Here is a 13712-nt window from a genome sequence, read left to right on the forward strand (position 1 = left end):
TATTCCCCTGCCTGATCACATCCTCTCCCTTTTTTTTTCTTTTTCTTTTTTCTTTTTTAAATCCTCTTTCTTTTTTCAAACAACTTCTTATCAATTCCTTTTATAAAATTTTTTATAATTTCCATTTTTACAGTCATTTTCCATCCCTTCATCATATCAACCCTTATTTTTGTACATATATAAGTTTTTCTTTCTTTAAAATTTTGGGAGACACTTTCTTCTAAAAGACCAAAACACACCCCAAATCTAGTGTGTGGCACTGATCTATATACCATATAGATCATATTTGATCACATTCTGGTTTTTCTTTTGTTGTTGTTCTTTTGTTTTGTTTGTTGTTGTTTTTATCTTTATCTTTTTCTTTTTTTTTTCTTTTTTTTTTTTCTCTCTTTCCCCTTCTTATCCCACTGCTTCAGGTCTTTTCTGATTTGTTTAGAGTATATTTTCTGGGGACGTGGTTACTCTGCTAGCATTTTGTTCTCTCATTAATCTATTCTCCTCTGCACAAAATGACGAGACGGAAAAAATCACCTCAACAAAAAGAACAAGAGGCAGTACCGACTGCCAGGGACCTACTCAATACAGACATTAGTACGATGTCAGATCTAGAGTTCAGAATCATCACTTTAAAGATACTAGCTGGGCTTGAAAAAAATATGGAAGTTATTAGAGAAACTCTTTCTGGAGAAGTAAAAGAGCTAAAATCCAACCAAGTAGAAATCAAAAAGGCTATTAATGAGGTGCAATCAAAAATGGGGGCACTAACTGCTAGAATAAATGAGGCAGAAGAGAGAATCAGTAATATAGAAGATGAAATGCTGGAAAATAAAGAAGCTGAGAAAAAGAGAGATAAACAACTACTGGATCATGAGGGCAGAATTCGAGAGATAAGTGATACCATAAGACGAAACAACATTAGAATAATTGGGATCCCAGAAGAAGAAGAAAGAGAGAGGGGGGCAGAAGGTATAATGGAGCAAATTATAGCAGAGAACTTCCCTAATTTGGGGAAAGAAACAGGCATGAAAATCCAGGAAGCACAGAGAACCCCTCTCAAAATCAATAAAAATACGTCAACTCCCCGACATCTAATAGTAAAACTTACAAGTCTCACAGACAAAGAGAAAATCCTGAAAGCAGCTCGGGAGAAGAGATATGTAACCTACAATGGTAGAAACATTAGATTGGCAACAGACCTATCCACAGAGACCTGGCAGGCCAGAAAGGACTGGCAGGATATATTCAGAGCACTAAATGAGAAAATATGCAGCCAAGAATACTCTATCCAGCTAGGCTGTCATTGAAAATTGAAGGAGAGATAAAAAGTTTCCAGGACAAAAAAAAACTAAAGGAATTTGCAAACACAAAACCAGCCCTACAGGAAATCTTGAAAGGGGTCCTCTAAGCAAAGAGAGACCCTAAAAGCAACATAGACCAGAAAGGAACACAGACAATATATGGTAACAGTCACCTTACAGGCAATACAATGGCACTAAATTCCTATCTTTCAATAGTTACCTTGAATGTAAATGGGCTAAATGCCCCAATCAAAAGACACAGGCTAACAGACTGGATTAAAAAACAAGATCCATCGATATGCTGTCTGCAAGAGACTCATTTTAGACCCAAAGACACCCCCAGATTGAAAGTGAGGGGGTAGAAAACCATTTACCATGCTAATGGACACCAAAAGAAAGCTGGGGTGGCAATCCTTATATCAGACAAACTAGATTTTAAACCAAAGACTGTAATAAGAGATGAGGAAGGACACTATATCATACTTAAAGGATCTATCCAACAAGAAGATCTAACAATTGTAAATATCTATGCCCCTAACATGGGAGCAGCCAATTATATAAGGCAATTAATAACAAAAGCAAAGAAACACATCGACAACAATACAATAATAGTGGGGGACTTTAACATCCCCCTCACTGAAATGGACAGATCATCTAAGCAAAAGATCAACAAGGAAATAAAGACTTTAAATGACACACTGGACCAAATGGACTTCACAGACATATTCAGAACATTCCACCCCAAAGCAACGGAATACACATTCTTCTCTACTGCCCATGGAACATTCTCCAGAATCGACCACATCCTAGGTCATAAATCAGGTCTCAACCGGTACCAAAAGATTGGGATCATTCCCTGCCTATTTTCAGACCACAATGCTTTGAAACTAGAACTCAATCCCAAGAGGAAAGTCGGAAAGAACTCAAATACATGGAGGCTAAAGAGCATCCTACTGAAGAATGAATGGGTCAACCAGGAAATTAAAGAAGAATTAAAAAAATACATGGAAACTAATGAAAATGAAAACACAACTGTTCAAAATCTTTGGGATGCAGCAAAGGCAGTCCTAAGAGGAAAGTATATAGCAATACAAGCCTTTCTCAAGAAACAAGAAAGGTCTCAAGTACACAACCTAACCCTACACCTAAAGGAGCTGGAGAAAGAACAGCAAATAAAGCCTAAACCCAGCAGGAGAAGAGAAATCATAAAGATCAGAGCAGAAATCAATGAAATAGAAACTAAAAGAACAGTAGAACAGATCAACGAAACTAGGAGCTGGTTCTTTGAAAGAATTAACAAGATTGATAAACCCCTGGCCAGACTTATCAAAAAGAGAAGAGAAATGACCCAAATCAACAAAATCATGAATGAAAGAGGAGAGATCACAACCAACACCAAAGAAATACAAACAATTATAAGAACATATTATGAGCAACTCTATGCCAGCAAATTAGATAACCTGGAAGAGATGGATGCATTCCTAGAGATGTATCAACTACCAAAACTGAACCAGGATGAAATAGAAAACCTGAACAGACCTATAACCACTAAGGAAATTGAAGCAGTCATCAAAAATCTCCCAAAAAACAAAAGCCCAGGGCCAGATGGCTTCCCAGGGGAATTCTACCAAACATTTCAAGAAGAATTAATACCTATTCTTCTGAAACTGTTCCAAAAAATTGAAACGGAAGGAAAACTTCCAAACTCATTTTATGAGGCCAGCATTACCTTGATCCCCAAACCAGACAAAGACCCCATCAAAAAGGAGAATTACAGACCAATATCCCTGATGAACATGGATGCAAAAATTCTCACCAAAATACTAGCCAATAGGATCCAACAGTACATTAAAAGGATTATTCACCATGACCAAGTGGGATTTATCCCTGGGCTGCAAGGTTGGTTCAACATCCGCAAATCAATCAATGTGATACAGTACATTAACAAAGGAAAGAACAAGAATCATATGATCCTCTCGATAGATGCCGAAAAAGCTTTTGACAAAGTACAGCATCCTTTCTTGATCAAAACTCTTCAGAGTATAGGGATAGAGGGTACATACCTCAATATCATAAAAGCCATCTATGAAAAACCTACAGCAAATATTATTCTCAATGGGGAAAAACTGAGAGCTTTCCCCCTAAGGTCAGGAACGCGGCAGGGATGTCCACTATCACCACTGCTATTCAACATAGTATTGGAAGTCCTAGCCACAGCAATCAGACAACAAAAAGAAATCAAAGGCATCCAAATTGGCAAAGAAGAAGTCAAACTCTCACTCTTTGCAGATGATATGATACTTTATGTGGAAAACCCAAAAGACTCCACCCCAAAACTGCTAGAACTCATACAGGAATTCAGTCAAGTGGCAGGATATAAAATCAATGCACAGAAGTCAGTGGCATTCCTATACACCAACAACAAGACAGAAGAAAGAGAAATTAAGGAGTCGATCCCATTTACAATTGCACCCAAAACCATAAGATACCTAGGAATAAATCTAACCAAAGAGACAAAGGATCTGTACTCAGAAAACTATAAAATACTCATGAAAGAAATGGAGGAAGACACAAAGAAATGGAAAAACATTCCATGCTCATGGATTGGAAGAACAAATATTGTGAAGATGTCAATGCTACCTAGAGCAATCTACACATTCAATGCAATCCCCATCAAAATACCATCCACTTTTTTCAAAGAAATGGAACAAATAATCCTAAAATTTGTATGGAACCAGAAAAGACCCCGCATAGCCAGAGGAATATTGAAAAAGAAAAGCAAAGCCGGTGGCATCACAATTCCGGACTTCAAGCTCTATTACAAAGCTGTCATCATCAAGACAGCATGGTACTGGCACAAAAACAGACACATCGATCAATGGAACAGAATAGAGAGCCCAGAAATGGACCCTCAACGCTATGGTCAACTAATCTTCGACAAAGCGGGAAAGAATGTCCAATGGAACAAAGACAGTCTCTTCAACAAATGGTGTTGGGAAAATTGGATAGACACATGCAGAAGAATGAAACTGGACCACTTCCTTACACCACACACAAAAATAGACTCCAAATGGTTGAAAGACCTCAATGTGAGACAGGAGTCCATCAAAATCCTAAAGGAGAACACAGGCAACAACTTCTTTGACCTCAGCCGAAGCAACTTCTTCCTAGAAACATCGCCAAAGGCAAGGGAAGCAAGGGCAAAAATGAACTATTGGGACTTCATCAAGATAAGAAGCTTTTGCAAAGCAAAGGAAACAGTTAACAAAACCAAAAGACAACCGACAGAATGGGAGAAGATATTTGCAAATGACATATCAGATAAAGGGCTAGTATCCAAAATCTATAAAGAACTCATCAAACTCAACACCCAAAGAACAAAGAATCCAATTAAGAAATGGGCAGAAGACATGAACAGACATTTTTCCAAAGAAGACATCCAAATGGCCAACAGACACATGAAAAAGTGCTCAATATCGCTCGGCATCAGGGAAATCCAAATCAAAACCTCAATGAGATATCACCTCACACCAGTCAGAATGGCTAAAATTAACAAGTCAGGAAACGACAGATGTTGGCGGGGATGCGGAGAAAGGGGAACCCTCCTACACTGTTGGTGGGAATGCAAGCTGGTGCAGCCACTCTGGAAAACTGTATGGAGGTTCCTCAAAAAGTTGAAAATAGAGCTACCATATGATCCAGCAATTGCACTACTGGGTATTTACCCCAAAGATACAAAAGTAGGGATCCAAAGGGCTACGTGCACCCCGATGTTTATAGCAGCAATGTCCACAATAGCCAAACTGTGGAAAGAGCCAAGATGTCCATCAACAGATGAATGGATAAAGAAGATGTGGTATATATATACAATGGAATATTATGCAGCCATCAAAAGGAATGAGATCTTGCCATTTGCAACGACGTGGATGGAACTGGAGGGTATTATGTTGAGTGAAATAAGTCAAACAGAGAAAGACATGTATCATATGATCTCACTGATATGAGGAATTCTTAATCGCAGGAAACAAACTGAGTGTTGTTGGAGTGGGGGGTGGGGTGGGAGGGATGGGGGGACTGGGTGATAGACACTGGGGAGTGTATGTGCTCTGGTAAGCGCTGTGAATTGTGCAAGACTGTTGAATCTCAGATCTGTACCTCTGAGACAAATAATGCAATATATGTTAAGAAAAAAAAAAAAAGAAGAAGAAGAAGAAGGTAGCGGGAGGGGAAGAATGAAGCGGGGGAAATCGGAGGGGTAGACGAACCATGAGAGACGATGGACTCTGAAAAACAAACAGGGTTCTAGAGGGGAGGGGGGTGGGAGGATGGGTTAGCCTGGTGGTGGGTATTTAGGAGGGCACATTCTGCATGGAGCACTGGGTGTTGTGCACATACAATGAATCATGGAACACTTCATCTAAAACTAATGTTGTAATGTAAGGGGATTAACATAAGAATAAAAAAATTAAAAAAATAAAAAATAAAAAAAAATAAATAAATAAAAAAATAAAAAAAAAATAAAAAAAAAAAATAAAATGAGTCTCTTGCAGACAGCATATCGATGGATCTTGTTTTTTAATCCAGTCTGTTAGCCTGTGTCTTTTGATTGGGGCATTTAGCCCATTTACATTCAAGGTAACTATTGAAAGATAGGAATTTAGTGCCATTGTATTGCCTGTAAGGTGACTGTTACCGTATATTGTCTGTGTTCCTTTCTGGTCTATGTTGCTTTTAGGGTCTCTCTTTGCTTAGAGGACCCCTTTCAAGATTTCCTGTAGGGCTGGTTTTGTGTTTGCAAATTCCTTTAGTTTTTGTTTGTCCTGGAAGCTTTTTATCTCTCCTTCAATTTTCAATGACAGCCTAGCTGGATAGAGTATTCTTGGCTGCATATTTTTCTCATTTAGTGCTCTGAATATATCCTGCCAGTCCTTTCTGGCCTGCCAGGTCTCTGTGGATAGGTCTGTTGCCAATCTAATGTTTCTACCATTGTAGGTTACATATCTCTTCTCCCGAGCTGCTTTCAGGATTTTCTCTTTGTCTGTGAGACTCGTAAGTTTTACTATTAGATGTCGGGGAGTTGACCTATTTTTATTGATTTTGAGAGGGGTTCTCTGTGCTTCCTGGATTTTCATGCCTGTTTCTTTCCCCAAATTAGGGAAGTTCTCTGCTATAATTTGCTCCATTATACCTTCTGCCCCTCTCTCTCTTTCTTCTTCTTCTGGGATCCCAATTATTCTAATGTTGTTTCGTCTTATGGTATCACTTATCTCTCGAATTCTGCCCTCATGATCCAGTAGTTGTTTATCTCTCTTTTTCTCAGCTTCTTTATTTTCCATCATTTCATCTTCTATATTACTGATTCTCTCTTCTGCCTCATTTATTCTAGCAGTTAGCGCCCCCATTTTTGATTGCACCTCATTAATAGCCTTTTTGATTTCTACTTGGTTGGATTTTAGCTCTTTTACTTCTCCAGAAAGAGTTTCTCTAATAACTTCCATATTTTTTTCAAGCCCAGCTAGTATCTTTAAAGTGATGATTCTGAACTCTAGATCTGACATCGTACTAATGTCCGTATTGAGTAGGTCCCTGGCAGTCGGTACTGCCTCTTGTTCTTTTTGTTGAGGTGATTTTTTCCGTCTTGTCATTTTGTGCAGAGGAGAATAGATTAATGAGAGAACAAAATGCTAGCAGAGTAACCACGTCCCCAGAAAATATACTCTAAACAAATCAGAAAAGACCTGAAGCAGTGGGATAAGAAGGGGAAAGAGAGAAAAAAGAAAAAGAAAAAAAAAGAAAAAGATAAAGATAAAAACAAAAACAAACAAAACAAAACAACAACAACAAAAGAAAAACCAGAATGTGATCAAATATGATCTATATGGTATATAGATCAGTGCCACACACTAGATTTGGGGTGTATTTTGGTCTTTTAGAAGAAAGTGTCTCCCAAAATTTTAAAGAAAGAAAAACTTATATATGTACAAAAATAAGGGTTGATATGATGAAGGGATGGAAAATGACTGTAAAAATGGAAATTATAAAAAATTTTATAAAAGGAATTGATAAGAAGTTGTTTGAAAAAAGAAAGAAGAGGATTTAAAAAAAGAAAAAAGAAAAAGAAAAAAAAAGGGAGAGGATGGATCAGGCAGGGGAATAGAAAACACCATATACTAGAGATTTAGGGTATATTTTAATCTGTTAGAAGAAACTATCTCAAAATTTTAAAGAGAGAACAACTTATATATATAAGCCAAAAATACGGGAAACTACTATGAAGGGATAGAATATGACTCTAAAAATGAAAAATAGAAATGTTTTTTTTTTTTAAAAAGGGATTGATAAGATGTTGTTTGAAAAAGGGAAAAAGAAAAATTCAAAAAGAAATAAAAAGACAAAAAGACAGTTAAAAAAAAAATTAACTTTAAAAGACTAAGGAATCATGGTAAAAAAGCCGTGAATTCTATGTGCAGTAGTCCCCTAGCGCTGGAGTTCTGCCGTTCTCATTGATCGGTAACCTTGGTCTTGGCCGGCTGTTCTCGCTGATCTTCTGGGGAGGGGCCTGTTGCCGTGGTTTCCAAATGTCTCTGCCGGAGGCGGAATTGCCCCGCCCTTGCCCCCTCCCGGCTAAGTCATCTGCTCGGGTTTGGTCTCCGGGGCTTTTGTTCCCTGCAAGCTGTCCGTACAGCTTTGGAGGCGGAGAGTGAAAATGGCGGCCTCCCAATCTCCGCCCCGGAGGAGCCGAGAACTCAGGGCCCGCTCCTCAGTGAGCCCCCAGAGAAAAGCCGCCAGTCACTCCTGTCTCCCCGGTCTGCAGCTGCACTCCGTGCTCAACCGGCCTGTGACCACGCGTTTCTATCTCCGGTACCCGACCCGGTCTGGAGTCTCCAAACCCAGCAGATCCCTGCGGTGCGCTCCGTGCGGCTCCTCCCAGAGAAGGAAGGGGAGTCTCCCCGGATCTGCCGCTTGTTGGGTCCCTGCTGGAGGAGCAGGGGCCCGACTGGGCCGCGGATCACGGTTTATGGCCACCCCGAGCTGAGAGCCCGCGCCTCAGCTCCATCTCTGCAGCCGGCTTCCCTGCTCCGATCCCTGGGAGCTCTGCCGCACTCAGGCACCCCCGGTGTTTCTGTGACCCCGAGGGTCCTGAGACCACACTGTCCCAGAGGGTTCCACCCCCTGCTTAGCCACCAGAGTGACATCCCTCGGCGGAGCAGACTTGTAAAAGTTCCGATTTTGTGCTCCGCGGCTCTATCACTTGCCAGAAGCGGCCGACGGACGCCCCTCCCCCGCCGTCTGTCCTCCCGAATATCGCCTCAGATTCACTTCTCCGCACGTCCTACCTTCCAGAAAGTGGTCGCTTTTCTGATGAGAGAGTTGTTGCTCTTCTTTTCTTCGATCTCCTGTTGAGTTTGTAGGTGTTCAGAATGGTTTGATCCCTATCCAGCTGAATTCCTGAGAGGAGACGAAATCCAGGTCTCCTACTCCTCCGCCATCTTGCTCCGCCCCAGAACTCGTACGTTTTTAAAAGTGGCAAATTGTCTCAGATGGCTGGGCTCTTTCAGGCTACATGTTAGGTAGAGATGGTTATGTAGCTCACTTGGCCAGAGCACATGCCCTTAAAGAAGAGGCCTGGGGGCAGCTCAGCCACCTGCAGAGGGAGAATGCCCAGGACCATCACCCAAACTTTAGTGGGAACTGACCAAAGTACCCACATCAGCAAACAGCTCTTCCCTTCAAAAGCACCCGACCAGCACTGAGTGCAGAAACGCCTTGCCTTGCACCTACTGCACCCAGTGTTGACGCAGCCCTAGGTCTGACAGTCATCCTTTCAACTGAACTGCTATGAAGTGCTCTTGTGGCCCTGACAATATCCTGTCGTGCACCAAAGTAAGTGAATAATAATTAAAGAGCCCTTTGGACAATATCCTTCTGTCTGAGGAATCATATACTCAAATAATCTAATTTATAAAACCTCTTCACTACCTTACTACCCAGGTTCCATTCTCTTTTACATATATTTTCACCACTCAACTAATGATGGATAGAGGGAAATAAGACATGGTTGATTGCATCTCATAAAGGCACTTGGACGCATTTAAGATCGCTTGCATCTTTTTCCTTTCCAGCACCTTCTAACATAATGTGCTCTCGGAACATATATGTAAGACACACACTGATATTAAAAGCTGCTTTCTATAGAGCCTAATAAAAAGGATGCCACATCAAAAGCCAGAGTTAACATCTAACAGGCACTATAATCATTTAAGAGATTAAAAGAATTGGTGTAAGGATGATGCCACCACACAACCTTCACACTCACTACCTCTGTCCCTGGGGGCAAAGCTAAACAGCCATGGACAATGGCAGGACGGTGGGGCCACGACGATGTGAAGTCTCTGCTGCAGCATGCATGTGTCCTCACTTGGCCTGGCTATTTCTGAGAATGTGAACAAATGCACACAGCGAAAGAAGACACTCAGTATATCTTGGGTGGCCTCTAGAAGCGAAGGAGAATCATGGTGTTGGGGACATGTTTTAATAGCATTCCTAAGTCAGCCATTCAACCTCACATCCCAAGCCCATTAAGCAGAACCTAGGTGGTAGGACCATGTGAAAATAAGCTGGGACAGCTCATTTGGAGGCAGAAAAGCATGGTGGCCATGTGCTTGGGCTCTGCAACAGACCCCCCGGGGGACAAAACCCTGGCTCTACCGTGCCCTTGCTGTGTGACCTTGGGCACATTACCAACCTCTGCAAGTCCCACTTCCCTCATTGTGACAAGGGATGGCCCCTGCCTCCTAGGATTTTTGTGAGGATTCAAGGAGTTTATCCATGCAAATCCACACATGATCAGCCTCATCATTAGGACAAAGAATAAGTTCTACATCAACTTAAAGTCACCATTTCCCAAGCTCTATTCCAGGGAACAATCGGGATATTCACAGGTGCTTCACAGAAGGAATGAAAACTTACCTGGTCAGTTAAGAGAGGTAAAGAAAGTTGACCTGGTCTCTCCTTCTCCCCAGCTGTAACAGGTTGAAGTTCGTGAGTATCTCACAACTGATCAAGATTCCCTGAACACAGTTTGGAAACGATGAGCTAAACAAGAACTGCAGATGTCCAGCACATTCAAGAACCTTCTAGGGCTGGATTTTGGTCAAGAGCTTTAGCATGAGGCCAAAGCAGAAGCAAGAACATGTCCAGGATGACCCTGAAGTCACCTCCAAATCTTGAAGTGGCGAAGTGCAGGGTTCTGCTTAGATGAAGAAACAGACTCAAAAAGGAAGCATGAGCACAAGGAAAACAGCCTCAAAGATTGCTCAGGATGTCAGGTGAGGAATGGAAATGGGGCAAACTTGACATTTGTTTTGATCTCTCAAGGGGAGTGTGGTTTTGAAGGAAATAGTAGCCAGCAATGATTTTTTTTTTTTAGCTGTGATTTTTCTACAATGCTCTTACACTAAGTTCCACTTCCTAAGCAGAATCTTCATGTTCACTCCCAACACTCAGGAGACCTACACAAAATCCCAAATGGGGATCCCAGGGATTGAATCTTTGGCACAATGACTGAGCCTCCTCGTCTACCCTCGGGCTTTAAACATCAGCCAGTTTGGCTAAGTGGAAATCCTACAACACTTGCCAGACTCTGGGACAGACAAAAGGAAAACACTCCGGACCACAGACCACCTCGTCCTCTTCTCCAGAAAATAGTTTCTTACCAAAAGTGACCAAACCGACTTGACTACCACATGAGGCTCAGAATGACTTCTGATCATTCTGAAACCCACCTGAACACTTTCAAAGCATAAAATCATACCAGTCCAAAGGCGTCCACTTAAAAGCAGGCATATTTCTGGGGCATCTGGGTGGCTCTGTTGTTTGAGTGCCTGACTTTTGATTTCAGCTCAGGTCATGATCTGAGGGACCTGGGATCGAGCCCTGTGTCAGGTTCTGTGCTCAGAGGAGAGTCTACTTGAGATTCTCTCTCTTTCCCTCTCCCTCTGTCCCTCCCCCTGCTCGTGCTTACCCGCTCTCTCTCAAATAAATAAATAAATCTTAAAAAAAAGAAAAGCAGGCATATTCCTAAATGTCTAAAAATGCTTCTGACAATAACAGCTTTGTTTTATTGAGTGTTACGGATAATAGGACTATTTATAGGAGCCCAATGATTGGTTTTTAAAGTATAAGTCTCCTTATTTAACAAACCTGCAATGACTACTAGATGTGATATACCACGCCGTCTCACTAATTTATATTAAGCCGCCTCTATTTCTTTTAAAAATCATACTGGAAAGCAAAAATAGACAGGCGCCTGGGTGGCTCAGTCGTTAAGCATCTGCCTTCGGCTCAGGTCGCGATCCCAGGGTCCTGGGATCGAGTCCCACATCGGGCTCCCTGCTCGGCAGGAAGCCTGCTTCTCCCTCTCCCACTCCCCCCGCTTGTGTTCCTGCTCTCGCTATCTCTCTCTGTCAAATAAATAAATAAAAATCTTTAATAAAAAAAATAAAAAATAAAAAAAAATAGACACAGGAAGACATAGTTCCTGTCTGAGCAATCCTTATGCACCTTCTAGGAGGTGCACCAAATTGACCTAAGTCAGAGTCGGAGGCGTGCCTGGAATGAGCTTGTGTGTGTGCCCCTGACATCCCACAAAGTGAAGGCAATTGTTCGACAACCAACATTTTAAATGATGAGAAGGGCCCATCCTGATGAGCAGGAAAGGTGATGCCCCAACTCCCAATGTTTCCCCAGATGATGCCAATAAAATTCTAAGGAGGCCTTTTCTTTTCAAGGAAACACGTCTTCCTTGAGAAGGAGCCGTGCAGCAGATTAAGACATTTTCCAAGCATCTGCTAACCTACTTACAGGCATCATTGCTCCCTTGGGCCTTGGGACCCCTCCACCTTCCTGAACAGAGTAGCTGAATAGGTAAATGGGTTATATCAGGCCAGGAAATCAATGTGTATACTGTGTTCTCAGCCACAGATGAGCATGTCGAAGCCATTTTATTATAGCTCGAGGAGCCGTATTGATCCAGCTGTAACTACTCGGAGGTGGCCGGCAATCCAATGAGGATGCATCCTTCTGTCCATCCAGCCGCCTCTTTCCCCAAGTAGTGCTTGGAGAGTAAGTGTTTGCAGATCGGATTTATTTAATGTTTGCTTAATCAAAACTGACTGCCCTGGAACTTAAATGCTATTAATTACTAAGAGAATCCAGAACTAATCCTCTAACACCGTGAGGCCAGGGAGGAACAGCAGCTCTGCAGAGAAGGGGGCACTCCTAAGGAAATTCTGTTTGTCATGCTTTGCAGATGCTCATTTCATTTCCTTCTCCACTTCTACCACCACGTCCACCCAGCCTCTTCTCCCCACAGCTTGCTAGGAAACACCTGCTGCTTTTGTTGCCCATCTTTGCGGTACAAAGGGCATGTGCATTCCAAGCGCTGGCTGGACACAGGGCCCCAGCCTCTGATGTGGGGCAGTATTCCTCACGTCCTGGTCAAAAAGCACCCACTGCACCCTGCTGTTAGTCTAATTCGTGATGGAGGTGGCACTTTCCTAGAGCACCGAGAGCCCCTCCAAGACAGTGGCGGTGCCCTATTCATCCGTGACAACACCAGCACCTACCACTGCCCCTGCTACACCACGGGCATCCATAGGTGTTGGCTGAATTGAGTTTGGGGAGGAGAAAATTATCCCTGCTGTGTTGACACCTCTCCAGGGACAGCATTTCACAGGCACCTCCATCTGTGCTCGCTTCGGCAGCACATATACTAAAATTGGAACGATACAAAGAAGGTTAGCATGGCCCCTGCACACCTCCATCCAATCCTCCACCTTCCCTGCCCTTGGAAAGCAGGAAAGTGTCCTTGGAACCGAAAATCCAATGCCTATTTTGCTTGTGGATTAAACCCCACCACAGGAGAAATGTGACAGGGTGTGTCTGCCTCCAACTCTATTCCACTGCTGGAGGGCTTGTAGCAATTCTTACGGGGGTCACAAACTCAAATGGAGTGGTGTATATGCCACAGTGGTAAGCCAGCAAAGTAGGGAGCACGTGCCCCTCCAGGAAGGGTCGCTGTGACTCAGCTCTCGCTGGTTGTTTCCCTGCGGAACACAGGCTCGGTGTGAACAAATCTGACTTCCGTGGGACGTCATCCAGGTGGGACATGCTGACAACCAATCCAGTGTAAGAATCCACACAGGTAACTCAAATAAGATCGATGGTGGTGTGCCATGGTAGTTCCTGCTTCTGACAATGTACTGTGGTCACATAAGATATCCTCACTGGGGGAAGCTGGAGTCAGAATACACGGGGACTCTCGGTGCTATTTTTTACAGCTTTTTGTGAAACTTAAATTATTTCAGAATAAAAAGCTAAACACACACAGAGCACCGTCCAAACGGCACCCCT

At 42.5% G+C, this 13712-nt stretch overlaps 1 pseudogene; it reads left to right on the forward strand.

Annotated features, from left to right (window-relative positions):
- Positions 1-13047: 13047 nt before the first annotated feature.
- On the forward strand, positions 13048-13116 carry LOC123841590 (U6 spliceosomal RNA; annotated as a pseudogene).
- Positions 13117-13712: the final 596 nt, after the last annotated feature.

This window comes from Mirounga angustirostris, unplaced genomic scaffold (genome assembly GCF_029215605.1).
Source record: "Mirounga angustirostris isolate CCGP_5_RB_7025 unplaced genomic scaffold, mMirAng1.0.hap1 SCAF_16, whole genome shotgun sequence".
NCBI classification, from domain to species: Eukaryota; Metazoa; Chordata; class Mammalia; order Carnivora; family Phocidae; genus Mirounga; species Mirounga angustirostris.